At 40.8% G+C, this 25,636-nt stretch overlaps 1 protein-coding gene and 1 pseudogene across 1 annotated transcript in view; one reads left to right on the top strand and one right to left on the bottom strand.

Moving 5' to 3' along the window:
• The window catches only part of Znf157 (zinc finger protein 157), a 29,315-nt gene extending 28,801 nt beyond the window's left edge, over positions 1–514 (bottom strand). Inside the window, exon 1 of the mRNA XM_047536725.1 lies at positions 398–514. The gene's annotated coding sequence lies outside the window, so the exon portion shown is untranslated. The remainder of the gene's footprint in view (positions 1–397) is intronic.
• On the top strand, positions 466–23,950 carry LOC124971441 (THO complex subunit 7 homolog; annotated as a pseudogene).
• Positions 23,951–25,636: the final 1,686 nt, after the last annotated feature.

Here is a 25,636-nt window from a genome sequence, read left to right as displayed (position 1 = left end):
CACCACAGATAAATAAATGAATAAAATAAAGGTCTATCAACATCTAAAAAATATTTTTTTAAAGTGATGCTGCAAGGGTGCTGAAAACAGACTACCTCAGAGGCTCCCAACCTTGACCCCCAGACTCCCATTCACTGGATCCTTTAATTCACCAGCAACTGACACACAAAACCTTACAGTTTATCCTTCCCAAAATACAACAAAGCCATCACCTCAAAATCACCTGAGAGACTGTCACGCCATATACCTTAATGCACTGGCTTTGGTGCCACGCGCCGAGACTTAAATGGCCTCTAAGGACCATTTCCGTTTCCTGTCCTCACCCCAGACACCGCACCTTCTAGGACTGTTGGTTTTGCACCCAATCATAAGGGCTGAGAGGTTGCAGTCTACTCACACTTGAACAAGGTGTTGTTACGGATCGGCAGAGACTTTGGTCATGAATGGCGTTGTCAGGAGATCGACATGGCCGCGCTAAAGCTTTTCTCCATGAGAGCCGCCATCTTCGCACCCAATTCCGTACAGTGGGCTGTTCCACAGAAGGCGGGGTCGAGGGGGTGTTCAGGTGTAGTAACCTTGCGAAGGCAAGCTTCCGGTAGACGCTGAACTTTGGAACTGAATTCTGTAGATCTGTGCAATGTTTAGTGAAATAAAGTTGCCTTCCCTTCCGGGAGCATATGAAGGTGTACCCTGAACTCCAAGGTAGACACATGGAGCAAGAGGGGAAAGGACCCAGGGTGGTACAGTCCTCTCCTTGGCGCTACCACTGGGATGAGGAGAAGTCAGGTAAAAACAGTACAGGTTCCCTCCTGGGCGATACCACTGGAGACGAGAGGGGAAGAGTCAGGGTGGTAAGTCTCCTGTAAATGTGCTGCAATTGCTGTAGAGGGGACTTGAATCCCCCTTAATTTCCATTGCCTGGCTAAGAGGATAATAGCCAGGAATAATAAAAATAATAGCCTTCGACGTGGACAACCAACGTTTTTCAGCAAATTGTCAACAGAAAAATGTTTAGATGCGACTGGGGTTGTGACTCAGTGGTAAAGCACTTACCTAGCAAGTGTGAGGCACTGGGTTTGATTCTCAGCACCGCATATAAATAAATGAATAAAATAAAGGTCTATCAACATCTAAAAATATATTATTAAAAAAAGAAAAGAAAAATGTTCAGAAAGCATTATGAGTATAGTTTTGGTGAAAATGTACCTCCAAGTACATATCCCCACCTCTTGCCACCTACCAGGTTACAGCTGATTAGAGTCTCCTATATGGAAATTCAGGAGCTACTACTGAATTATGGATGTTCTTTACACGTGAATCCCTACACATTCTTCAGAACCTAGTCCAAATATATACTCCACCAGGAAGCCTTCCCTGACTAGAGGTAGGGGGATATTTTCCCTGCTGAAGTTGTTTCAGAACCAGCAGGTAGGCTCTGGCTCAGCTTGGGTATGGATTGCTAGTACCCTAAGGACATCTGAATACTCTCCCTGGGCCATAGCTCAACACTAAACCCACTTTCTTTGTTCGTCTAGCAGTGTTGGTGAGTTGAATGGAAGAGATAATGGCATCTATGAGAATGCTGCTATGAGGCATACACTTCTACAAAAATTCCCAAAATTTATTATTGTTGTGACTTCTGGTCAACATCTCAAATCCTGGACTCTGTTAACTCATCCACCACCAGTGCCTCTGTAGGCTGATCTTAAACATGGATCAGACTAGGTGATCTAAGTGGTGCTTTCCTGTAATCCCAGGGTCTCTGGAGGCTGAGGCAAGAGGATTGTGAGTTCAAAGCCAGCCTCAGCAACTTAGTGAGGCCCTAAGCAACTCAGAAAGACCCTATCTCAAAATAAAGTATTTTTTTAAAAGGGCTGGGGATGTGACTCAGTGGTTAAGTGCCCCTGGGTTTACTCCCCAATACTATAAAAGAAAAATGGCAAACTCCTCCAATGCCTATGTTTATTAATGATTCCTGCATTTTCATATTGAATCCAAACTTGTGTGTGTGTGTGTGTGTGTGTGTGAGAGAGAGAGAGAGAGAGAGAGAGAGAGAGAGAGAGAGAGAGAGAGAGAGATACACTAGGGATTAAATCCAGAAGCACCACTGAACCATGCCTTTAGCCCATTTTATTTTTTATTCTGAGACAGAGTATCACTAAATTCCTCAGACTGGTCCTAAATTTGTGATCCTCCTGCCTCAGCCTCCTAGTTGCTGGGATTACAGGCTTGCACCACCGTAACAACTCGAATTCAAGCTTCTTGTTATGGTTTGAATCTGGAATGCCAGTGCAAAGTCTCATGTTCTCAGAAATGAGGCTTTGGAGGAGTAATTAGATCATGAGGGTTCTGATCTCATCAGTGGCTTAATCCATCGATGGCTGAATGGACTATGGGAAGTGGGACCCAGTTAGAGGAATCAGGTCACTGGGATCCTGCCCTGGAAAGAGTTATCTTCTCTCTCATCCCTGAAACCTTTGTACGAGAGAGCCAAAATTTATCTTCCCTCCTCTCAGTTGTTTTTCTCAAATATTTCTCACAGCAACAAAAGACTGACTGCCACACTTCTGCTTGCTAACTCTTCTTTTATAGATGTACCCTTCTTTTATAGATCGAGACTGGGTATCTATTAATTTTCCCCTATGAATGCCTCTCAATGCCTCTCTGTTCTAGATCTCATCTATGGAGCCAGGGTTAATTTTTTTACCACAAAGGTCCTTTTGATTAGATATCTAAACCAACCTCTTTAGCAAATGTCTGAGTTTAAATTCAAACCAGAGGTACAATGATGTTTTTAGACTAACAGAAGCCCAGGGTAAGGAACTGGCCCAGAGAGCCACTGAAAGTACAAATTTATTCATAGAAGACTTCTTACAGGCCTATGTTTTCGGCCTATGAAACAAGATGGTTTCTGGAAACATGATTTCTGGAAAAATCATTAACAGAAATTTATAGATAAAACCAGGGAGACTGATGATGGAAAAATTAGTATTTTCTTGGAATACAGACATGGCATAGTTAGTGGAAGCCTCAAGGTCAGAAATTACAGTATATCAGACTAGGTCTCTCTTTATCTTTCTCTCTTCGTATCCCCATTCTGGGGGAAACCAGCCACTGTGTCATAAAGTCATTCAGATAGTCTTTTTGTTCAGTGGTAGGGATATAACCAAGGGCTTTGTGCATGCTAAGCAAGGGTTCTGCCACCAAGCTATATCTCCAGCTCTCAGATGACCTTCAGAGAGGCCCATGTACCAAGCACTCCTGTTAATATCCAATAGGGAACTGAGACCCCTAGCCAATATCTTTTTGTGTATGTGTTTGTGTGTGTACCAGGGATTGAATGGAGGGGCCCTTAACCACTGGGCCACATCCCCAGTCCTTTTTATTTATTTTAGACATGGTCTTGCTAAGTTGCTTAGAGCCTCACTAATTGCTGAGGCTGGTTTTGAACTTTCAGTCCTCCTGTCTCAGCCTCCTGAGCCTCTGGGACTATAGGTATGCACCACCACACCAGCTGCCAACAGCTATTTGAGTAAAGTAGCTTAGAAGGGAAACCTCCAGCAAAAACATTATGAGAGACCCTGAGACAGAACTACCCAGGCAAGCCACTTCCAAAATTCTTTATACCCTTTATACCACAGAAACTGAGAAAATAATGTTTGTTTTTTTATGTTTCTGTGTTTGGGGATTATTTGTTATGCAGTGATAAATAGCTAATATAGGCATTTATTTCATTAAAGTCTTGGTTATTTGTTCATTAAGGATTTACTGCATTAATTTTGACTTTTAAAAATATTGCTTCAAACAATAAATGTTGATGAGGATATGAGGCAAAGAATACATTCATATGATGCTGGTGGGACTGCAAATTGGTGCAACCACTATGGAAAGCAGCATGGAGATTCCTCAGAAAACTTGGAATGGACCCACCATTTGACCCAGTTATCCCACTCCTCAGTTTATACCCAAAGGACTTAAAGTCAGCATACTACAATGCAGCCACATGAATGTTTATAGCAGCTCAATTCTCAATAGCTAAGCTGTGGTGCCCTTCAACAGATGAATGGATAAAGAAATTGTGGTTTATTTACACAGTGGAATGTTTCTCAGCCTTAAAGAAGAATGAAATAATGCCATTTACCAGTAAATGGATGGAGCTGGAGACTATCATGCTAAGTGAAATAAGCCAATCCCAAAGAACCAAAGGCTGAATGTTTTCTCTGATATGCAAATGCTAATTCACAATAATGGGGGTGGCTAGGGAAGAATAGACGTACTTTGGATTAGATAGAGGGGAGTGATGGGAGGGGAGGTGGCCTGGGGGTAGGAATGATAGTAGAATGGATCAGACATTATGACCTATGTGCATAAATGATTACATGACCAGTGAGTCTACATCATGTACAACCAGAAGAGTGAGAAGTTATACTCCATCTATGTATGATGTGTCAAAATGCAGTCTACTGTCAAGTATAACTAATTAGAATAAAAAATTTTTTAAAGAAAGTATTGCTTCAAATATCTTTAAATTTTGACCTTGTGAATACTTCACTTGCCTCACTCTAGTCTTAGTGAGCCTAGCACAGGACACTTGTTCTCTAAAATCACAGACTATATATTTTTCTGTTGCCAGGAAGATTTAACCCACTTTGACATAGAGAAGCAGCCTTGATTTTCAACCCAGGTTCAGAGTTTCTGAAAATGGTTAACTGAAGCCAATATTTCAAATCTGGCTTTACTTTGGTATTTCTGAAGAAAAATGGCCCTGAGTCTACTTCACATCCTACACCCTTTAACATACCAACCCGTTTTGTTTTGGGCTTATCAAAAACACTGTTTCAGTTAAACTTTAGCTAAACTCTACTCCTTTATCTAATTAATGCACTCCTACACTCTATAGTAATCCCATTTCTTCCTTTGGCGACACTAAGGTGATGAACCATCTCTGTTTGCCTAGGACTGAGGGGTTTACTGGAATAAGGTCACATTCAATGCTAAAACCAGGAAAGTCTTGGGCAAACTGGAACAAGTTAGTCATCCTGGGTGAGACATCCCACAGTTCCTATGAGATTTGGTCTCCCTTGATGCAGCAGATTAATAAATCTATTTTGCCAGGCATGGTGGCACATGCCTGTAATCCCAGTGGCTCAAGAGGCTGAGGCAGGAGGATCTCAAATTCAAAGCCAACCTCAGCAAAATTGAGCCACTAAGCAACTCAGTGAGACCCTGTCTCTAAATAAAATACAAAATAGGGCTGGGGATGTGGCTCAGTGGTCAAGTAACCCTGAGTTCAATCCCCGGTACCAAAAGAAAAAAAAAAAAAGTCCATTTTATTTAGTCTATGTATGTGACCCTGGTGGTATCAAGGTCATTAATGTTGGAAAAACTCACAAAGGTCAACATTCTTTGTCATTGTCTTTTTTTGTGTGACATTTGAGATTGAACTGAGGGGTGCCCTGCCACTGAGCTACATCTCCAGCCCTTTTTATTTTTTTATTTTGAGGCACACTAAAACTAGGCCTAAGTTGCTGAGGCTGGCTTTGAACTTGCAATCCTCCTGCCTCAGCCCACCAAGTAGCTGGGATTACAGGTATGTGCCACTGACCTGGCTTTTATTATTATTGTTGTTATTATTATTTCAGTTTTTCTTTTACGAATTTTTTTTTTGATACTGAGGATTCAACCCTGGCAACAGAGGTCAACTTGGAGTTCATTCCTGGTATACACTGATGGTAGAAAAATTAACAGATCTGCTTCTGATTCCATATTAGAGAGGCATTGGTGAGGGAATAATCCATTGAAGATTGAGTAGCTAAATCATACCAGAAATGATTTGATGGTGGAAATGTTTTCAGAGAAGCTCTAAATTTGAGGTCAGACTAAAGCAACATGGTCCAGAGGTGGTGGAAATGTTAACAGGGATCCAGATATTAGATTTTGACAGGGGAATCATTGATAGTGGATTAAGTAATAGATGATCAAGTTCAAGGGCTAACCATGCGAGCAAAGGTTGTAGAAAAGTTAATAGAAACCAGCAATTTGAGATCTCATGTCTAGACCCTAAAGGAGTGGAGATAGATGATGCAGCTGGCCAATGGCTGTGTATGGGAGGTGGGATCTGGTTTCTGGTTTCTGGTGGCCAATGAAAGGAAGCAGCAGTCTGTTACTAGGGAGAAGCCCCTGTTGCTATGTGGAGGGGCCTGAGTTGCTACAAATAGCAAATGACTGCAGAAGTTGGGCTTCATTCTCTTCAGCCTATGGTAGGTAATGGCTAGCTATTAGTAGTAACTAACCCCTGTTGCCATGTGAAGTGAGGCAGCCAAAATGTAGCCTGAGACGCTGTAGACAGAAGGCGCAGCTGCCAGTGACTGAGTGTAGAAATCTGATTCTTATCTTCCCAGTAAATATGAACTTGTCTGCTCTATAAATCAGCAGAGGTCCCCATTGTCACATGCAGAGATGGGGCAGGGGATTGCCTGAAGGGGCACAGATAGCCCAGTTAGCCAAGCCCAGGATGAGGGAAGTGTAAGTGGGTGGGGTAAAGCCTAAAGTTGCAATGGATGGATGGCACAGCTGGCCAATGGCTCTATGCAAGAGGCAGGTCTTAGTCTCTAGGACCAATGAAATGCTAACATCCCTATCACTGGGCAGAAATCATTCTGCTGTTCCAAATTAGTCTACCTTCCTATAACCTTCCTATAACGTGGATTCTGCATCGTGGATTCAACCAACTGCAGATCAAATGTTCGAGAAAAAATGCTTCATCCGTACCATAGACTACAGAGTTTTTTCTTGTTATCATTCCCTAAATGATACAATTTAACAACTATTCATAGTGCTTACATTGATTAGGTGTTATAAGAATTTAGAGATAACAAAATATCTAGGAGGATGCATGTAAGTTATATGAAATTACCACCCAGGCTGCGGTCGTGGGTCAGTGTTAGAGCACTTGCCCGGCATGTGTGAGGCACTGAGTTCGATCCTCAGCACCACATAAAAATAAATAAAGTTAAAGAAATTGCAAAAAGAAGAAAAGAAATCACTACCACATTTTCTATATGGGACCTGAGCATCTGGGAATTTTTGCATGGGGAGTGGGTTGTGAGGTGGGGAGGGTTCTTGGAATGAACGCCCTGCAGTTACCAAGGGAAAGCTGTATATCAGTAAAAATGAAACATCTCCTGCCTGGAGGCTCTAAATTGCTTCGATGCAGAGCCAGCAGCCTCAATTTTCAACCCAGGTAAAGGAACTGGATGAGATCCAAAGTGGGGCTGCAGACAGATGATACATTAAAGAGAAACAGAAAAAGAAATATGTGAAATTGATATATTTTGCTTATGCTACATAACCAAAGCATTATTTCAAAATTAATGAGTTACCTCGCATTAATTCTGTGGTCATGAGTCTGTCAAATCAGATGCATATTTTTTACTGCTGGTGAACCCCAATTTGTATGCTAAATTTTCATCAGAAATACTTCATTTGTACTTAAATTTCACAAAATTTATCATTGAAAATGTGGATTAACATTCACAATTTGATCCAAATATACTTTGACAGTTTTGCAATAATTGAATTGGGTATTTTAAATTAACTAAAACAAATGAATGTTTAAATCCAGTTCTTCCATCTCAATAGCTTCATTTCAAATGTCCAATAGTCATGTGGATGTGTCTGCAAGATTGGATAGTACAATTCAATACAACATGCCATGGATGGTGGTCCTACATGGTATTGTGAAATATGTATTTGGTCTTTGTCCATATTTCCATATATATATATATATATTCCTCCTCTCAAGTGGAGTACCTACTATTTTACAGTTCATATTCCAAGGCACCTTTTAATTTTTTTCCACACAATATTTGGGAAAGTATTTCTTTGCAGGCTTAAGAATTTAATACACAGAACAGCCCATAGCATATACCTCTTCTCTTGCAACTGGTCATTTTCTTCAGTTTGCACAACTTGTCCAAGTCCATGCACACAACTCCAGTTGATTTATTTTAAATCCTGGAAGATATTTCACAGAATGGCCTTAATACTATGTCTCCATATAGTTCCCCCAGAGACAGATCTGATTTCTATGTTGTTTTTAGTCTTTTCCTCTTACAGTCAGCATATCAGGTAAGAAGAGATGTCTCCAAAGAAGGGCCCAAGGAGTTCCTGGAGAGAAGAGGGAACTTGACTCAGGACTAGCAGGGATCTTGGCAGACATGATGGAAATGAATTTCAGTAAGCACCAGTCAAAGGCATAGACAGAGGTTTATTTAGGAAAGTAAATACATATGCAAGGAAGAATGAGGGCAGTCTCAAGAGAGAGACGCCTTTGGGGTAAAGTGAAGATTATGCATTCAAGGGAGAATGCAGCTATATCCAGAGGGAGAGACAAGCTTTGCTCCTGTTTCCTGACACACAGCTCCTAAAACCATGGACTCTCCAAAGTACTAAGAGTATCTTTTGTATGCCAATGAGATGACTGGAGGCTGTGGGCACTAGCTCAGTTCCAGAATGGGGCTGGTCATCAGAAAGATGTAGTCAGGATCAACCCCTCCCCACCTTCCTAGGATATGAAAGAAGCTGAAGGATAAATTGATCACCAATGACCAACGATTTATTGACTGTGCTTATATAATGAAGCTTCCATAAAAACACAAAAGGACTGAGTTCCAAGAACCTCAAGATAGCTGCACACATGGAGGTTTCTAGAGCAGGCACAGAGGCTCTGCATATCCTGCATTGTGCATCTCTTTCATCTGGTGTTCATCTGTATCATTTCTTGAGTGTGGTACTGGGTTTGAAACCCAGGGCTCTTTGGATACCACTCAAGTACTCTACCACTAAGCTACATCGCCAGTCCCATCTGTATCCTTCATAATATCTTTATAATGAGTGAGTAAGAAGCCGGGTACCATAGACCACACCTGTAATTTCAGCAACTCAAGAGACAGGCAGGAGAATAACAGGCTCAAGTCTGGCCTCACCAAAGCAATGAGACTCTGTCTCGAAACAAAAAATAAAAAGGGCCGGGGATGTAGCTCAGTGGTAAAACACCTCTGGGGTCAATCCCCAGTACCACGAAGAATAGAAATTTAAAAATGAATAAATAAGAAAAAGTTCTGTGAGCCACTCTAGCTATTTATTTATTTATTTATTTATTTATTTATTTATCACTCCTGGGGATTGAACCCAAATGCATCTATTGCTAAACTGCATCCCCAGACCTTTTCTTATTATTTTGAGACAGGTTCTCACTAAATTGCCAGGTTGGCCTCCAAATTGTGATCCTCTTGTCTCAGCCTCCCAAGTCACTGAATTATAGGTGTATGTCATCCCACCTGGCTTGCCCTAAAAGATTAATTGAATGCTGGGAGGGCATCAGGGGAACCAGATTTTTACCTGGTCAGTCAGAAGCACAGTTAGAACAATATGGAAAGTGGGCACAGTGGTGCATTCCTGTAATTCCAGAGACTCAGCAGGCTGAGGCAGGAGGATCTCAAGTTGAAGGTCAGCCTCAGCAGCTTAGCAAGGCCCTCAGCAACTTTGTGAGACTCTGTCTCTATATAAAATTAAAAAGTGCTAGTGGTAAAGCGCCCCTGAATTCAATCCCCAGTACAGCAAACAGATAGATGATAGATAGATAGATAGATAGATAGATAGATAGATAGATAGATAGATAGATAAGTAAAACTATGGGGCTTGTGATTGACATCTGAAGTCAGGGGGCAGTCTTGTGGAATGGAAACATCAGCCTGTGCAATGTTATTCTATCCCCAGGTAGATGAGTCAGAATTGAATTGAATTGGAGGACATCCAGTAATTGTTCATTGGAGAACCTTCTGCAGAGAAGTGTTTAGAGACTGTGTGGGAGTAGAGAAGAGAAAGTAGGAAATGTGCTTTTGGTTTTTCCTATATCACATCAGGCTAAGAATGGCATGGTCTTTAGTTGCAGACCAGAGGGCCATAGATGGTAGAAGAGTTAATAGAGGCCAGAGTTAAAGAAACATAAGAGTTGGGCACTGGTAGTGAACTGTCGATAGACACCTATATTCATGGGCAGACCAGAATATTGTTAATAGTGAAAGAGTTAAGAGAGGCGTGGGTATGAGGTCAGACCTCAGAGGCATCAATGGTTTAAAAATGGAGGTATTCAGTTGAAACAATATAGCATAGGCCCAGACTGGGGGTGTGGTTCAGTGGTAAAACCTTTGCCTGGCATGCACAAAATCCTGGGTTCAGTCCACAGCACTGCAAAAAAAGATAGCATAGACCCATTCTCCCTCTTCCCTCCTGCTAAGCAAACTATCAACCATGAAAATAATACAAGGGACAACCAAAGGAAAATCACGAAAAGTGGTAAGAAGATGGTGTGAGGCAGGATATATGGGGTTAAAAGTTGTTGGTGGTGCATGCTTGTAATCCCAGCAGCTGGGGAGGCTGAGGCAGAAGGATTGCAAGTTTGAGGCCAGTCTCTGCAACTTGGTGAGGCCCTAAGCAACTTAGCAAGACCTTGTCTCAAAATAAAAAATAAAAAGAGATAGGGGTGTAGCTCAGTGGTAGAGTACCCCTGGGTTCAATCCCCAGTACTAAAAAAAAAAAATTAGTTGGTGATGGTTAACAGAAAAGCACATGTTCTGTGTTTAAGACAATTGGCAGAAGCTGGGTGTGGTGGCTCATGCCTATAATCCCAGTGGCTCAGGAGGTTGAGGCAGGAGGACATCAAGTTCAAAGCCAACCTGATCAACTTAGCAAGACTCTATCTCAAAATAAGAAATAAAAAGGACTGGGGATGTAACTCAATGTTTAAGCACCCCAGGTTCAATCTGTGAGAAATAGAAAGTCTGGCTGTTCATTTTCAGAATACAGTATTTAGCCTTAAACATAAAATTAGGATGTAAGAAAGGAAGCCAGAGGGGAAATAGAGCAGAATGGAAAGTTGTGAGCAGTTAACTCACACAATAGCACCATAGCCTATGGATGTGGCAGATCCAAAGTCCATGCACCTCAACAGCTCCTTGACAAATAAGAGGTGGGGGAAGGAGTTGGCCTAACCAACAGAGTTAGAAATCTCTCTGTTATGAAGTAGTAACTTAAGGAAAGAAGTAAGAGCTGTATATGTGTCAGAATAAATTCACCCCCAGAAAGCTTTCCCACAAGAAGGCTTTCCTGCCACAAAAGAACGAAGGGAGGGTTGGGGTTGTGGCTCAGTGGTAGAGTGCTCGCCTAGCATGTGTAAGGCACTGGGTTTGATTCTCAGTATCACATTGAAAATAAATAAAATAAAGGCATTGTGTCCATCTACAACTGAAAAAATATTTAAAAAATAATAACTATGCTTATAAAAAAGAATAAAGAGAGTTGGGAACAACCAAAGGTATATTTCTTTATTTTAGTTATAAATAGACACAATACCTTTTATTTTGTTTAGTTATTTTAGTGTGGTGCTGAGGATCTGCACCCAGTGCCTCACATGTGCTAGGCAAGTGCTTTACCCCTGAACTACAGTCCCAGCACCAAAGGTATATTTCTATAAATAACCCAATAGAAGACAGTAAAACCTAGGCGATGTTGGGGAAGACTATGCACCTTATAGTACTTCAGTCAATGAGGAACTGAGACAGGGACCTTGTGCTTTGGGGGATAAGATACTATTGTAACCATTCTGGGGTCCCTCTGACCACCAGGCACTCTATCTTGCATACCATCATTAAAGTCTCATGTTTTTTTTCCTGTACCTGTGTCTCTGAGCCCATTCTTTGAATTTGGGTAGGTGAGTGTGTTTCTCACAAATCCCTAGTACCAAAAAAATATATATTGGCAGAGACAGGAGTATAGGGTTAAAGTTTAAGTTGGAGATGTTTAAAGGAAAGTACTGCATGCTTTGTACTTAAGATGAATGTTAAAAAGGCCTCTGACATCTATTATTCAAGATAAACAAGAAAACATCAAGCAGATGCAAGTAGATCTGACCAAAATCCCCTGACAGAAAGTAACCTGGACTCTCACTTAAATGCATTTCCATGTTAAAAGATAACACCCAAGGGGGAGACCCAATACAATTTTAGGCACATTTTGAAACATGTGCAAACAGTTTTGACTGTGTAAGTTGATGCAGGTTGCAGGCAAAGTAAAAGGTTACCCCATAGCTTACGAATATGTTAATTTATAGCCCCAAACATGTATGTGCTATTCACCCCAACTTCCCTGCTACTCTGCTTTATGGTGTAACCACCTTGTCACCTTAATCAATTCAATAAGTGATTTTTTTTCTTTTAAATTTATGTAGTGCTGAGGATTGAACCCAGTGCCCCACGCATATGAGACAAGTGCTTTACCACTGAGCCATAACCCCAGCCCTCAATAGGTGATTTTTTTTATAACCCTCTTCTTTTTAGCTGTGTTTAATTTCTTTTTGTACTGGAGATTTAACCCAGGGGTGCTCTACCACTGAGCTATATCCCAAGCTCTTTTTAATTTTGAGGCAGATTGCCCAGGCTGGCTTCTAACTTGCTATCCTGCCTCGCCCTCCTGAGTCCCTGGAATTACAGATGTGTGCCACTACATCTGTCTCTGTACTTAATTTTCATCCTGCATGAGCTAAAGAACCCACAAAAACAGCAACAGGTGAACCCATTTAGTATCTTATGACTGAGGGAACACTAAAACTGTAGAGTATCTTACATCCCCCCACCAACTGACAAAGGAGGGCAACTCAAGCTCAGCTTTTGCCAACCCTGATCCTAACAACAGAGGGCAGTTCAAAAAGACTCCCCTGGGTCAAGTGGAGGTCCCTTTGACAGCAGGAGACAAGCCCAACACCAACAGGGAGGGAGATGGATCAGGAGCCCATAACACAAATGGCCATGAGAAGTGCTTTACTTTCCCATTGGGCCCAAAACTCTCCTGTCCCAGCAGGGTCCCCAAGCAGGCAGGCAGAACCTGTACTGAGGGACTCAACCACAGCAAAAGGCAAGGTCTGGAAAATCTCTTGCTTTCAAGACCTTGAAGACATGAGACTTCTGAGACTCTCTTATCCCAGTGGGAGGCAGGACCAAGAGAAGGGACCCAGCTACAACAAACAAAGAGGATCCTAGCAGGAATCCTCTTGAACCTTGTATGCCATGAGACCCCTGTTGTTTGCACAGAGACACATTGGAGGGTTATGGAAAATAATATTCCTAAAACACAGCTCCCCAAGAAAAACGGAGGGACAGTGTGGCTCAGGAGAAGGGAGGGGAAATTGACCAAACATTAAACCTTTCTCAGCGCACCCTTTCCTAATAACAATGGGCCCTAAACTTTGACCTTCCCCCATCGCAAATTAGCCCTAAATGGAAGCACAGCAAATATGGAAACTCTAGGAAACAATGGATCCCAGAGAAGGAACAATGAGTTACAACCTTTTTACAACCACCCTACTAAATTAAAAGTCTTAACCTGTACAACTACTCCCTGACGGTCAAAACTGCACGTACACGACTTCCAATGATTACATCACTGTGCCCTATAAAACCAAAATACCCTCTGTAACTGAGGGCCATTTTCCCATCCGGAAAATGGGCTCCAATGGTGCCAGAGTCTGCGAAGGAATAAAGGCTTCTCTGAATCCGTTGAGGTCTGCTTCCCGTCCTTTTGTGCTTACACACATGGGCAGCAGGAAGGCCTTGGTAGAAGGATCCCATCACAACCCTCCACCACCAAGAAGTACCTGAAGGCTGGCCTGTAGAAATCCCCTCCAACCACTCAGCAAGTGGGAGCCAGAGAGACACCAGATAGACCAGGCTGACAAAAATAACATCACGAAGGCTCTAAGAAGGAAATTGCCATTGGAACCACAGCACAAAAACTAGGCCAAAACCTGCATGCTAAACCTAAACAGGACGACTGCCCACTAAAATTAGAAATTTAAATAGGACCCAGAAGAGCTGGGGATATAGCATGTGGTAGAGCACTTGCCTAGCATGTGTGAGGACCTGGGTTCCATCCAGCATTGAAAATAAATAAATAGGACCCCAAGTTTCCTAACATAATAGACAAAATGACAAGGCTATATCTTAAAAAAGTAAAAATAGAATTATCATGTGATCCAACAATATATAGCCAAGCAAAATAAAATTAGTATGTCAAAGAGATACCATACAGATTGTAAAGGAAGACATAAAACTGTCCTTATTTGTAAATGACATGGATGTCTATGTTAAAATATCCCAAAAATCTGTCAAAAATCTCTAGAGGGCTGGAGATGTGATTTAGAGGCATAGCACTTGCTTAGCATATGCAAAACCCTGAATTTTATCCCCAGCCATACAAAAAAAAATTCCTGGAGGCTGGGAGTGTAGCTCAGTGGTAGAGTACATGCTTAGCATGCACAAGCAATCCTGAGTTCTATCCCTAGCACCCCCAAAAAAATCCTAGAATTAATCAGAGTTCAGTGAGGTTGCTGGGTACAAAACAAATAAGCAAAAACAATCAAAATGAACATATAGAAACTGAAATTTAAAATACAATATGGTTTATAATTAGTCCTAAGAAAATGAAATACTTGGAGCTGGATACCATGGCACATGCCTATAATCACAGCAACTCAAGAGGCTGAGGCAGGAGAATCACAAGTTGAAGGTCAGTCTCAGCAACTTAGAGAGATCCTGCTTCAAAATAAAAAAGAAATAAAGGGCGAGAGATGTAGCTCAGGGGTTGAGCACCCATGGGTTCAATCCCCAGGAAAGAGAGAGAGAGAGAGAGATGGGGGGGAGGTAGAAATATTTGGCACCTAGATGATGGAAATTTTTAAATGTTGATAAAATCATGGAAGACCTAAATAAATTGGGAGGCAATACAAGGCTTATGCACTGGGAAGCCCAACATAGTCAAAACATCAATTTTTCTTAAACTGATATATAGGTTTAATGAAATTCCTATACATATCCCAACAAAGATTTTTGTAAAAAAATAATAATTTTCTCAAATTGACAAGGGAAAACAAAGGAAGCAGAATAGGTAAAACAATTTTGAGAAAGAATAACCTAATGGGAGGAATCACTCTACTCAATATTAGGGCTTACCATATAACTACATGAATCATGACACTTTACATTTAATTTTTAGAACCTTTGCTGTTTTCTGTTTTTGTTTGTTGTTGTTGTTGTTCTTGTTGTTTTGTCTGCTTGGCCTATCTGGTACTTCTAGGGCTTCCATTTGTCCGTGCTGAGCTGCCTGAATGGGCAGAAGGGATTTTTTGTTGTTGTAGATGAATCCAATACTTTTATTTTATTTGTTTATTTTTCTACTTTATTTTATTTACTTATTTTTTATGTGGTGCTTGAAAGCACCCAGAAACCACTCTGGACTTGGGAACTCATGCAAGAGATTTTATTAAGTGGACAGGCAGAGTGTCTGCCTGCAGGGTGAGAGAGAGAGAGAGAGAGAGAGAGAGAGAGAGAGAGAGAGAGAGAGAGAGAGAAAATGAGAGAGAGAGAGAGACAGAGACAGAGAGAGAGAATGGTGGTGGAGCTATTTTTAAGTAGTCGAATTTCGCAGGCTAATAATAATGGACCAATGACTGACGAGAATGTTCCCATGCTGGCAATCTGGACCAATGATTGCCAAGAATGTTTGCAGGCTGACTAGTGGGCCAATGGCTGACTAGAATGTTCACAGGCTGACAATCTGAACCATTGACTGCCAAGAATGTTCACAGGCTGACGAATGGACCAATAACTAACAGGGATATTTGCAGACTGACAATCTGTATTGTAAAATGCTACGAGCGGCACAGAATATTGGCAGCAAGCTGAGCCAATATTCCTCCCTTTTTGTTTTTATTGATACCAGGGGTAGGATGATGGTCTTTCTTCTGTAGTTTCTTCCTGCTGGTTAGGGGCAAACAGTCTCATTCCTGTAAAAAAGAGGATTAGGGAGGGCTTTGGGTGGGAGCAGAGTTTTGGAGATGGAGGTCTCAATAGTGAATCACAGGTCTCAGCTTTGGGTGTCAGGAGCAGTTGGTAGTCTTGAAAGAGAAGCAATTGGTTGACCAATCAGTTGGTGAACTTGTGTGTGTGTGTCCACCAGCTCCAGAACGTGTGTATCTGATCTTGTAGGAACTTCTGTTGGCAATTTAGCAGGCATGTCCTGTTTAGAAAGATCTGTAGACCTTAAAATGACCAAAACTTTCTGACTCTGGCAGTTTCTCTTGATAGTTATCAGGACTCCTGCCTAAGAATCTCTTTTTTAGCCTGCAATCTTACTCATTCTTGGGGCTAACGTAAGTGTAGGTCTTAAGTTCCAATAATGGAAATATTGTCTTTCCTTTTAAACCCAGTTATGACTGCATTTTGGTTATAACTGTTTTTGCTAGGTGTTCAAGACCAAACTGGTCAAATCAACCTTGTTCCTATCTGCTGTTATGGGTCAGCTGAGTTCCCACAGGGGTTACTCATGGAGAACTCAAGAGCAGCTTCTTAGCTCCTTTAGTGCCATTTGCTAGGTAGGGTCTCCTTGATGAGGTGGCTTTCTTTGGAAGCATCAGGGATGTCTCCCTTTTTCAATGACCCTCCTCTGCAACAGGTGAACTGATTGGCTTCTCATCCTCTAGTGGTCTCACCAATCTCCCTGATCAGGAGGTCGTGCAAAGCTCCTTAGAGAAGCTCTCCCATTCTCTGGGTTCAGGCTGACTCAGAGGGCAAGAACCAAATACTGGGTTTTTCTGCCCCTGTATTTTAATCTCAATCCCTAAGTTTGATCTTAAACATCCAGCAAGCCAGTCTCACCAGGCATAAAGTAAGAGTACTGGGCTTTAACTTTAATGTTTATGACTTTACAGTTATTTACTCCCTTTTATTTAATTGGGGTCTGTATTGTCTTATCTGTCCTATAGGTGGTGGTTTATTATCTCAAATTAATTTAGGTCATTTGTTCTTGAAGTAGTACTTCTGCAAAACATTAATCAGGCAACAGTTATAGAGTTTACAAGGAAAATAAAAAATGAAATTAGCAACAGTAAAACATTTAGTTCGTGTAATAGCTATCTTGAATTTTGACTGAGATATACATTATATCCCCTGCTTAAGATCACAGTAATTTTACAATATAAAACAATCTTTTGAATATAACTTTAAATAAACTGAATTCTGGCTTATTTTGGAGCCATTCTGATATGCAGCAGGATGGAAGGCAGAGCCTTATCTCAGGTAAGGCAGGGTTCTTTACAAATCTTAGGTAAAGTGTTCTAGTCCTGAAACTGATCTTTGCCTCTTTCTTAAATGTCATTTTAAGAAGTTTACATATATTGTTTCCTGAGATATGTGAATGTTAGTTTATACAATGACATTACATTCAAAACATAAATCAAGGAATGGCTGAGAGAACTTTAACTTTCCTTTTGCGTGGCAAAGTGACAAAATGGTTTCATGTTTCAGGATATTAAACTTTAAACAAATCAGGCTCTAACAGGTCCTGTTATAGAACATTAAATGATATAAATAAATCCCCAACTCTACTCTTATTGACACAAAGAGGGGTGAGAGCAAAGAGAAGGTTTGAACATAGAGCATCTCTACCCACTTGCTGCTGCAGTGACAAAAGTTGTATAAGTCCCATTTCCAGCCAAGGGGAGTTCAACTTATATTGGGGTTAGACTGTGTTGCAATGGAAAATGACCCTGTAAGGTTTGAGATCTGGAGTCAAATGGAGAGGTTGAATGTGTTTGAGGAGACAGCCAAGGGGGTGGGGGTTGCAGAGAATTTTAGATTCGGCAGAGTCCAAGGCTAAGAGCTCTCAGAATCCCAGAGAAGGGAAACAGGAGAGGAAGAGGCATTCCCATAACCTTTTTGATTTCCCATGTAGGAGCAGACCATCAGTGAGGGTCGTCACCATCCCTGACAGGTCTGTGACTGAAGCCGACGGAGACCCTGACCCAGAGAGAGACAGAGAGTTCAGGACCATCATAGAAGAGCTCTGAGGACTCACCACCCGTAGAGAGAAGGCTGTCCAGAGTCGAATTCTGTGGTGGGCAAGGAGGTCAACAATGGCAAGAAACAGAAACACCCTATGGTGGATATTGGCCAGGGAGGAGGGGGCACGGTCAAGGTGACTCAGATCCCCATGAGGGGACAGCCAGCAGGCAATGACCTTGGATCCCATCCTGGGTTTCATCACAGAAAGACTTTCCTACCCAGAAACATTTTCTTCTCCCTTCCGCCCAATCCGAAGTAACTGTCTTTGAGTGAATATGTAATGATTTCACAGAAGAACTACATTCTGGAAAAAAAATTTTTTTTCTGTAATTAGAGAAAAAGATAACTTCTACATGGTTTATATTTTAAAGACAGAAAGGGAGAATTAAGTTTGACCTCATGTTTGAAGCAACATACTAAAGTTAGCTTAGGTTTAAATTCTTGATGAACTTGTACACAATGCATCCATTTGGATTCTCAGGGAAGAGCCAGGTAAGCCTTATTGCTTTACAGGAACATGCTCTTTTCTTGCCAGGTGCTTAATACTAAAGAAAAACATCTTTTTCCCCTTCTACTAAATATATTTTTGTATCTAGAACCATTTATTTTTTTTCACATTCTGAAACAACTCTTGTGAAATTTATGAATTTAGATAAATTAAGATGAAATATTTTGTTATGTGATTGAAACACAATTGAAATTTTTGGGTCCCTTTGTGTATAGAATTATACCTGTTAGGACTTGAGTCTTAGTAACCTTGTTTTTACTTACAACACAAAAAAAATTTTAAAGGAGTTAGCATTTTAACTTTGTAAATTAATCAAATGTCTCTAACAAACACATTTGAGTAATCCCATACATGTCAAATCTAATTTAAAAACCAAGATATCAGACAAGTGTATTGAACAGTATCTGCCATCTCTTTCCTGTTGAAGAGAAGTCCTAAAAACAATTGATATTAGACATTTTATAGACATTAATATTTTATTAATTTGACCACCTGGAGACTTGTGAGGTAAGTAATTTCAAAAACATTTCACCTTCATTTGTTTACCCAATTTTAAATGACCCTTTTTAAATCACATGAATTAAAGGTATATGGACCCATTTTTAAATTTTAATTCATGAGCACTATATTTGGATGCACATATATAGACAGACAACATGATATCAGACAATAGGATATACACATAACATGAAAGCAAAGGCCTTGTAGCTTTTTATAGGTGAATCTCCATTGCAATGTAACAAATGTTCAAAAATAACTCGAGTTGAATAAAAATAGAACTGATCAAAAAAACCATTAATCTAGGGATGTAGGATCAAAATTGTGAGCTCAAAAAATATAGCCTTTAAGAAAAACAAAACAAGGATCCTAGAAGAAAAAATGATAATGGCCATTAATTATAGCATGAGAGAATGAGAAAGAGAGGGCATGGAGAGGGAGTGAGAGGGAGAGAGAAAGAGAGAGTGTGTGTGGGTTCTGTGTTGCAGCCCAGGAGAAATTTAAAACAGAAACTTTTTTCAGTCTCAGGTAGGTTCCATGTCTACGGCCATACCACCCTGAATGCACCTGATCTCAGGTAGGTTCCTCACTGAGCCTGCTGCAGTCTACATTCCAATGTAGACTTCAGCAAGGCTAGGCAGGGGAAATTGCCTAGGACTTTTTCACCCTTTTTCCTGGTTGGTAATCAGGTCAGGTTTGGATGCAGAAATTATGAAACATTATCTCTCACTACTTTCAGGGAATGGGGCTGCTATATCATACTCCTTACTGCAACAAACCACTGGCTGTTGGGCTGGTTAGGGTTACTCCCTCCACACCAGCCACCTCCAGTAGAGGGTCTAGAAATATGTGCACAGGACCTCATGACAGGAGGACTGAGTAGGCTGGGCAGGGGAATGGAAGCAGAAACAGAATGGAGCAAAGGAAATAGAGGAGCAGGGGCTGGAGGGGCCTCTGTGGTAGCAGACCAGTATGGGGGTGGTTTGTTAGCTGAGTTGAAGTTGGAGGAAGAGGAGGGATTAAGAGAGGGAGAGGAAGCCAAAAGGAGGTGTTCAGGTTTGCAGGAAGAGCAAAGATCAGGTTTAGTGTGCAAGAAAGAGAAAACTTGAAGATCGGGAATCCCTTTCCATCTGCCCGCTTGCTCACAGAAGTTGTATGCTATTACGTGGCCATTTTGAATTGATTATCTAAAGGATAAGTTTTGGTGGTTTTAGGCCAGGGGTCAGGAAAAGGGGTTTAAGAGTGTCTAGTAGACACCCCAGGGGTGAATCTACTGGAATGGAGGACCCAGATCCCATGGTGGAGACTGATACAGCCAATTCAGTGTCCGAGGCATCCCGAGGTCATAGACTAGTCAGCTGGAGATGAGAAGGCAGCACAGTGATGGGGTCATCACCCAACCATCAGTGTGTGCTGGGCAAAAGCCAAGAGAGTTAAGGACCTGATGTCAGGATTTTCAAGAGCAAGTGTGAAGAGGAGCCTCAAACCTGAAAGAATCTCCACCATAAAGATCAGGGACCCACCTGTCAGATAAGATCAACTAAGGGGGCCAGCCAGAACTATAAAAGTCATGGTTGAGGGGACCCCCACTCCTCAACTGCCTCGAAGGTGCCGGATGATTAACAGTTGCATCTCAGGTCAGCAGAAGAGTATTTAAGTCAACCTAGGGGAAAACTCACCAATCTGAAGCCGGTGGTGGATGTGGAGGAGAGCATCCAGGTGAATGGAAGGTGAGACCAGCGTCTGGGGGTCTGGGGAATCAGGTGGGATTCCACCCACCTAAGTGGTGGTAGAAGAGCCCAGTAGAGTCACTGCACTAATGAAAGCAACCAGAAACTACTCTGGACATGGGAACTCACACAAGAGATTTTATTAAGCAGACAGGAAGAGTGTCTGCCCTCAGGGTGAGAGAGAGAGAGAGAGAGAGAGAGAGAGAGAGAGAGAGAGAGCAAGAGAGTATGTGCAAAAGCAAGACCGAGGGAGAGAGAGAGAGAATGGTGATGGAGCTATTCTTAAGTAGTCAAATTTCGCAGGCTAATAATAACAGACCAATGACTGACAAGAATGTTCCCAGGCTGACAATCTGGACCAATGACCTCCAAGAATGTTCACAGGCTGATGAGTGGACCAATAGCTGACTGGGATGTTCATAGACTGATAATCTGGGTTGTAAAATGCTGTGGGGAGGGCAGAATACTGGCAGTAAGATGAGTATGCTAGGCAAGTGCTCTACCACTGAGCAACAACCCCAGCTCTGTCAAAAGGGATTTCTACAGTGTGCTATGGGTGGATGCATACACACATAAATCAATGGAATAGAAGAGAGATTTTGCTTATTTTTGCAGTACTGGGGAATTGAACCTAGGGTGCCTGAGCCACATCCCCAGCCCTTTTCATATTTTATTTTGATACAGGCTCTCACTAAGTTGCCAAGAGTCTCAGTAAGTCGCTGAGGCTGGCTTTGAACTTGCAATCCTCCTGCCTCAGTCTCCCAAGTAGTCACAATTACAGGCCTACACCTTATGCCTGGCTGAATGGAGAACTCAGAAAAGGCCCCCAACAAATATGACCAATTTGTTTTTGCAAATTCACAAAAACAATTCAATGTAGAATGATTGCATTTGCAAAAAATAGTGCTAGAATGAGTCCACATCCATAGGCAAAGAAAATGAACCCCAATCTAAGACTTGTCTTACATATAAGTTAGTTAATGCAGAATGTAAAATGTAAAACTATAAAATTTTTAGAAAAAAATAGAAAAATCATCAGGATTTAGGGTTAGATAGAGTGTCCTTAAACTTGACACAGAAATATGATTTACAAAAGGAGAAATTGATCAATTGCACCTCATCAAATTTACAAACCCTGATTTGGAGGTGCAGCTCAGTGATAGAGTGCTTACTTAGTATGCACGAGGTCCTGGGTTCAATCTCCAGCACCCTCAAAAAATAATAAATAAAAATAAGATAAAAGCCCTTATTCTGTGAAATCTCATTTGAATAGAAGATAAAAAGACAAATTACAGATTTGGAAGAAATACTGGCAAACTACATATATTTCACAAAGGACTTATTTCTAGAATATATAAGGAACTTCAAAACTTGAGAGTATAAAAATAATCCAATTAGAAAATGGGCAGAAGTTATGAAGAGACATTTCCCCAAAGAGGATAATATATACAGATGGCAGATATGTACATGAACTGATGTTCACTATCATTAGCCAAATACAAGTTTAGATCACAGTCTCCACATATCACAATGACTGAAATGAAATAATGCGAAAACACCAAATGCTGTCAAGGATAGGAAGAAACTTAATCATTCTTACATTGCTAGTAGGAATGTAAAATGGCATACCTATTCTGCCAATTCTGGGTTTTGTTTTGTTTTCAGTGCTGGGGATTAAACCCAGTGACTCCAGCATGCTAGGCAAGGGCTCCTCCACTCAGCTGTACCCTAACCCATGGCACAGACACTCTGGAAAATAGTTTGACCATGTCTTATAAAACTAAACATGCAGCTGGGTGTGGTGACACACTCCTGTAATCTCAGAGACTTGGGAGGCTGAGGCAGGAGGATCTGGAGTTCAAAGTCAGCCTCAGCAACTTATCGAGGCCCTAAGCAACTTAGTGAGACCTGTATCAAAATAAAAATAAAAAGGGTTGGGGATGTGTCTCAGTAGTTAAGCACTCCTGGGTTCATTCCCTGGTACATAAAAATAGGGAAAGAAAGAAAAAAGAAGAAAGTAAGAAAGAAAGAAAACTAAACATGTATTGCAGTGATTGCATTCTTGGGTATTTATCTGAGAGGAATGAAAATGAAAATGTATGTTAACACAAAACGTGTTCACAAATGTTCATAGCAGCTGCACTTTTAACATCCAAACACTGGAATTGGCCTAGATATCCATCAAGAGGTGCATTGTGAAGCAAACTGGTATAGCCATACTATGGAATGATGCTTATCTATAAAAGGGAACAAATTCTTGGTACACACAACTTGGATGGAATGCTTTTTAAAAATATTCAATCTCAAAAAGTTATATGATGTATGATTCTATGACATTCTCAAATTGCAAAATTGTGGAGATGGAAAGCAAATTAAATGTTGCTGTGAATTCGGGACTGAAGTGGCATTGTGCGGGGTGGACTATAAGGGAAGGGAAGCATGAAGGAGATCCTTAGTATTCTGATTGTGGTGGTGATTAAACAAATTTACAAATGTGACAAAATTGCATCAATCTAGGCATGCCATAGGAGTCGTGACTGACGATGAAGTGATACGTAAGTGTCTCCTCATTGATGGAGATGGTGCTGGAGATGATCAAAGAATTAATTTGCTAGTGAAAAGTTTCATTAAGTGGTACAACGCTGGATCCCAAGAAGAAGGATATAGCCAGTACCAACGTATGCTGAGTACACTGTCTCAATGTGAATTTTCAATGGGCAAAACTTTGTTGGTATATGACATGAATCTCAGAGAAATGGAAAATTATGAAAAAATTTACAAAGAAATATAATGTAGCATTGCTGGAGCTCATGAAAAAAATTGCTGAGTGCAAAAAGAAGATTCTTCAAGCAAAACAAATATGAAAAAATTGCCAAGAATATGATGCTTTGGCAAAAGCGATTCAGCATCATCCAGACAGGCATGAGACATTAAAAGAATTAGAGGCTCTTGGAAAAGAATTAGAGCATCTTTCACATATTAAAGAAAGTGTTGAAGATAAGCTGGAATTGAGACGGAAACAGTTTCATGTTCTTCTTAGTACCATTCATGAACTTCAGCAAACATTGGAAAATGACAAAAAGCTCTCAGAGGTAGAAGAAGCTCAAGAAACAAGCATGGAAGCAGATCCTAAGCTACAGGCAGGCAAATCACCATTCCCAAGAATATTGAAAGAGCTATGTGATCTTAGTGTGTTTAGAATTTGTTGTGCTCTTGACATATTTGAAGTTGTGGCAAAGTGCTTTGCTTTTAAATATTAATGCACATCTCATTTATATTTCTTCACACAAAGAAAATGGCTTCAGTATATATTCGTTTTATTGAAATGCATTTTTCATTCTTAAAAGGTAGGAAGCAACACCAAAAAATGTTTAATAAAATGTCTTCAAGCTAAAAAAAAAAATTGCATCAATCTAATCACAGATACAGACATAAAATTTTAATTTTTTTCCATACTGGGGATTGAACCCAGAGGTACTTTACCACTGATCTACATTCCCAGTGCTTTTTATTTTTCTTTTGAGATCAGGTCTCACTAAGTTGCTGAGACTGGCCTTGAACTTGCAATCCTCCTGCCTCAGTCTCCCAAGTCTCTAGAATTACAGCTGAGCACCAACCATGCCCAACCAGACATAGAAATTTGAAAATACGTATCACTTAACTGAGAACAAGGTTGATAAACATTAGAAAGCAGGTATTTAACAGGTAACAATCTCTAATAATTTCTCGAAAAAAGATTAATATGTAAACAGGACTTATTAAAAAAATGAAAAACAGAAATCAGCGAAGAAAATTAAAAGGAGATAGAGAGACATTCTATTACAGAATGTAGACCCCCATCAACCACCACACACTGTCCAGAAAGCTCATCCCTCACCACATAATTATGCCTTCATTTTTCCCAAAGACTCCTGTCATACCCTACAGGCAGTAATCACAGCCACGAATAACCTTATCACTGACCACACACACCAAACACAGCTCATACTCCAGATCCATTATCCACTCACCTATGGCCCCTCCATTACTCAATCGCAGGAGTGCCCTTACACACATTAGAACCCCCATCACTAACTGTATACATACTCCATCATTCACCCATATGTCCCCATTATTCCCTAGGCAAACCTCCCCTTTACTCACTCCATACCCCCTCACTCACCCCAGAGACCTAACTACTTGGCCCAGATACCCTGTTTTTTACCCTACAGAACACATTTTTTTAACACAATACTCTTTTATTTATTTATTTATTCATTCATTTATTTATTTTTATGTGGTGCTGAGGATCAAACCCAGTGCCTCACATATGCAAGGCAAGTGCTCTACCACTGAGCCACAACCCAGCCCCAAGAATGCATTCTTTACACTACCTACACTATCATTGATCCCACAGACCTCACCCCCACCACTGTCCTCAGAGACTACACAGCATTCACCCCACATACTCCCATCAAACTTCTGTGGTATCATGGACTTTACTCATTTCTGGTACCTCAGTGTCATTGTAGGATGGAGAACATAGCTTTGTCCTTGGGTGGCTTCTAGGTTGAGGGGTGACATTTCAGGTGGTTCCTATTTGGTACAACAGAGAAAAGCTCCTTCTCTTCCATCATGGTTTGGGGTAATCTGTTACACAACAATAGGAGACAGATAAATATTCATACACAAACATTCACATAAATCTATATGATCTCCATATCTGCAGATTTTGCATCTGTGGATTCAACCAAACATAGTCAAACACATTTAGTAAAAATTTCATCTGGAGCATTCCCTCTAAATACTGGAACAAGGCAGGGATGCCCTCTTTCACTACTTCTATTCAACATCGTCCTTGAAACTCTAGCCAGAGTAATTAGACAGACCAAAGAAATTAAAGGGATACGAATAGGAAAAGAAGAACTCAAACTATCCCTATTTGCTGATGATATGATTATATACTT

The sequence above is a fragment of the Sciurus carolinensis genome, chromosome X (genome assembly GCF_902686445.1).
Source record: "Sciurus carolinensis chromosome X, mSciCar1.2, whole genome shotgun sequence".
Classification (NCBI taxonomy): Eukaryota; Metazoa; Chordata; class Mammalia; order Rodentia; family Sciuridae; genus Sciurus; species Sciurus carolinensis.
The sequence above is the reverse complement of the archived record's forward strand: the minus strand, read 5'-3'. Positions and strand labels throughout refer to the sequence as shown.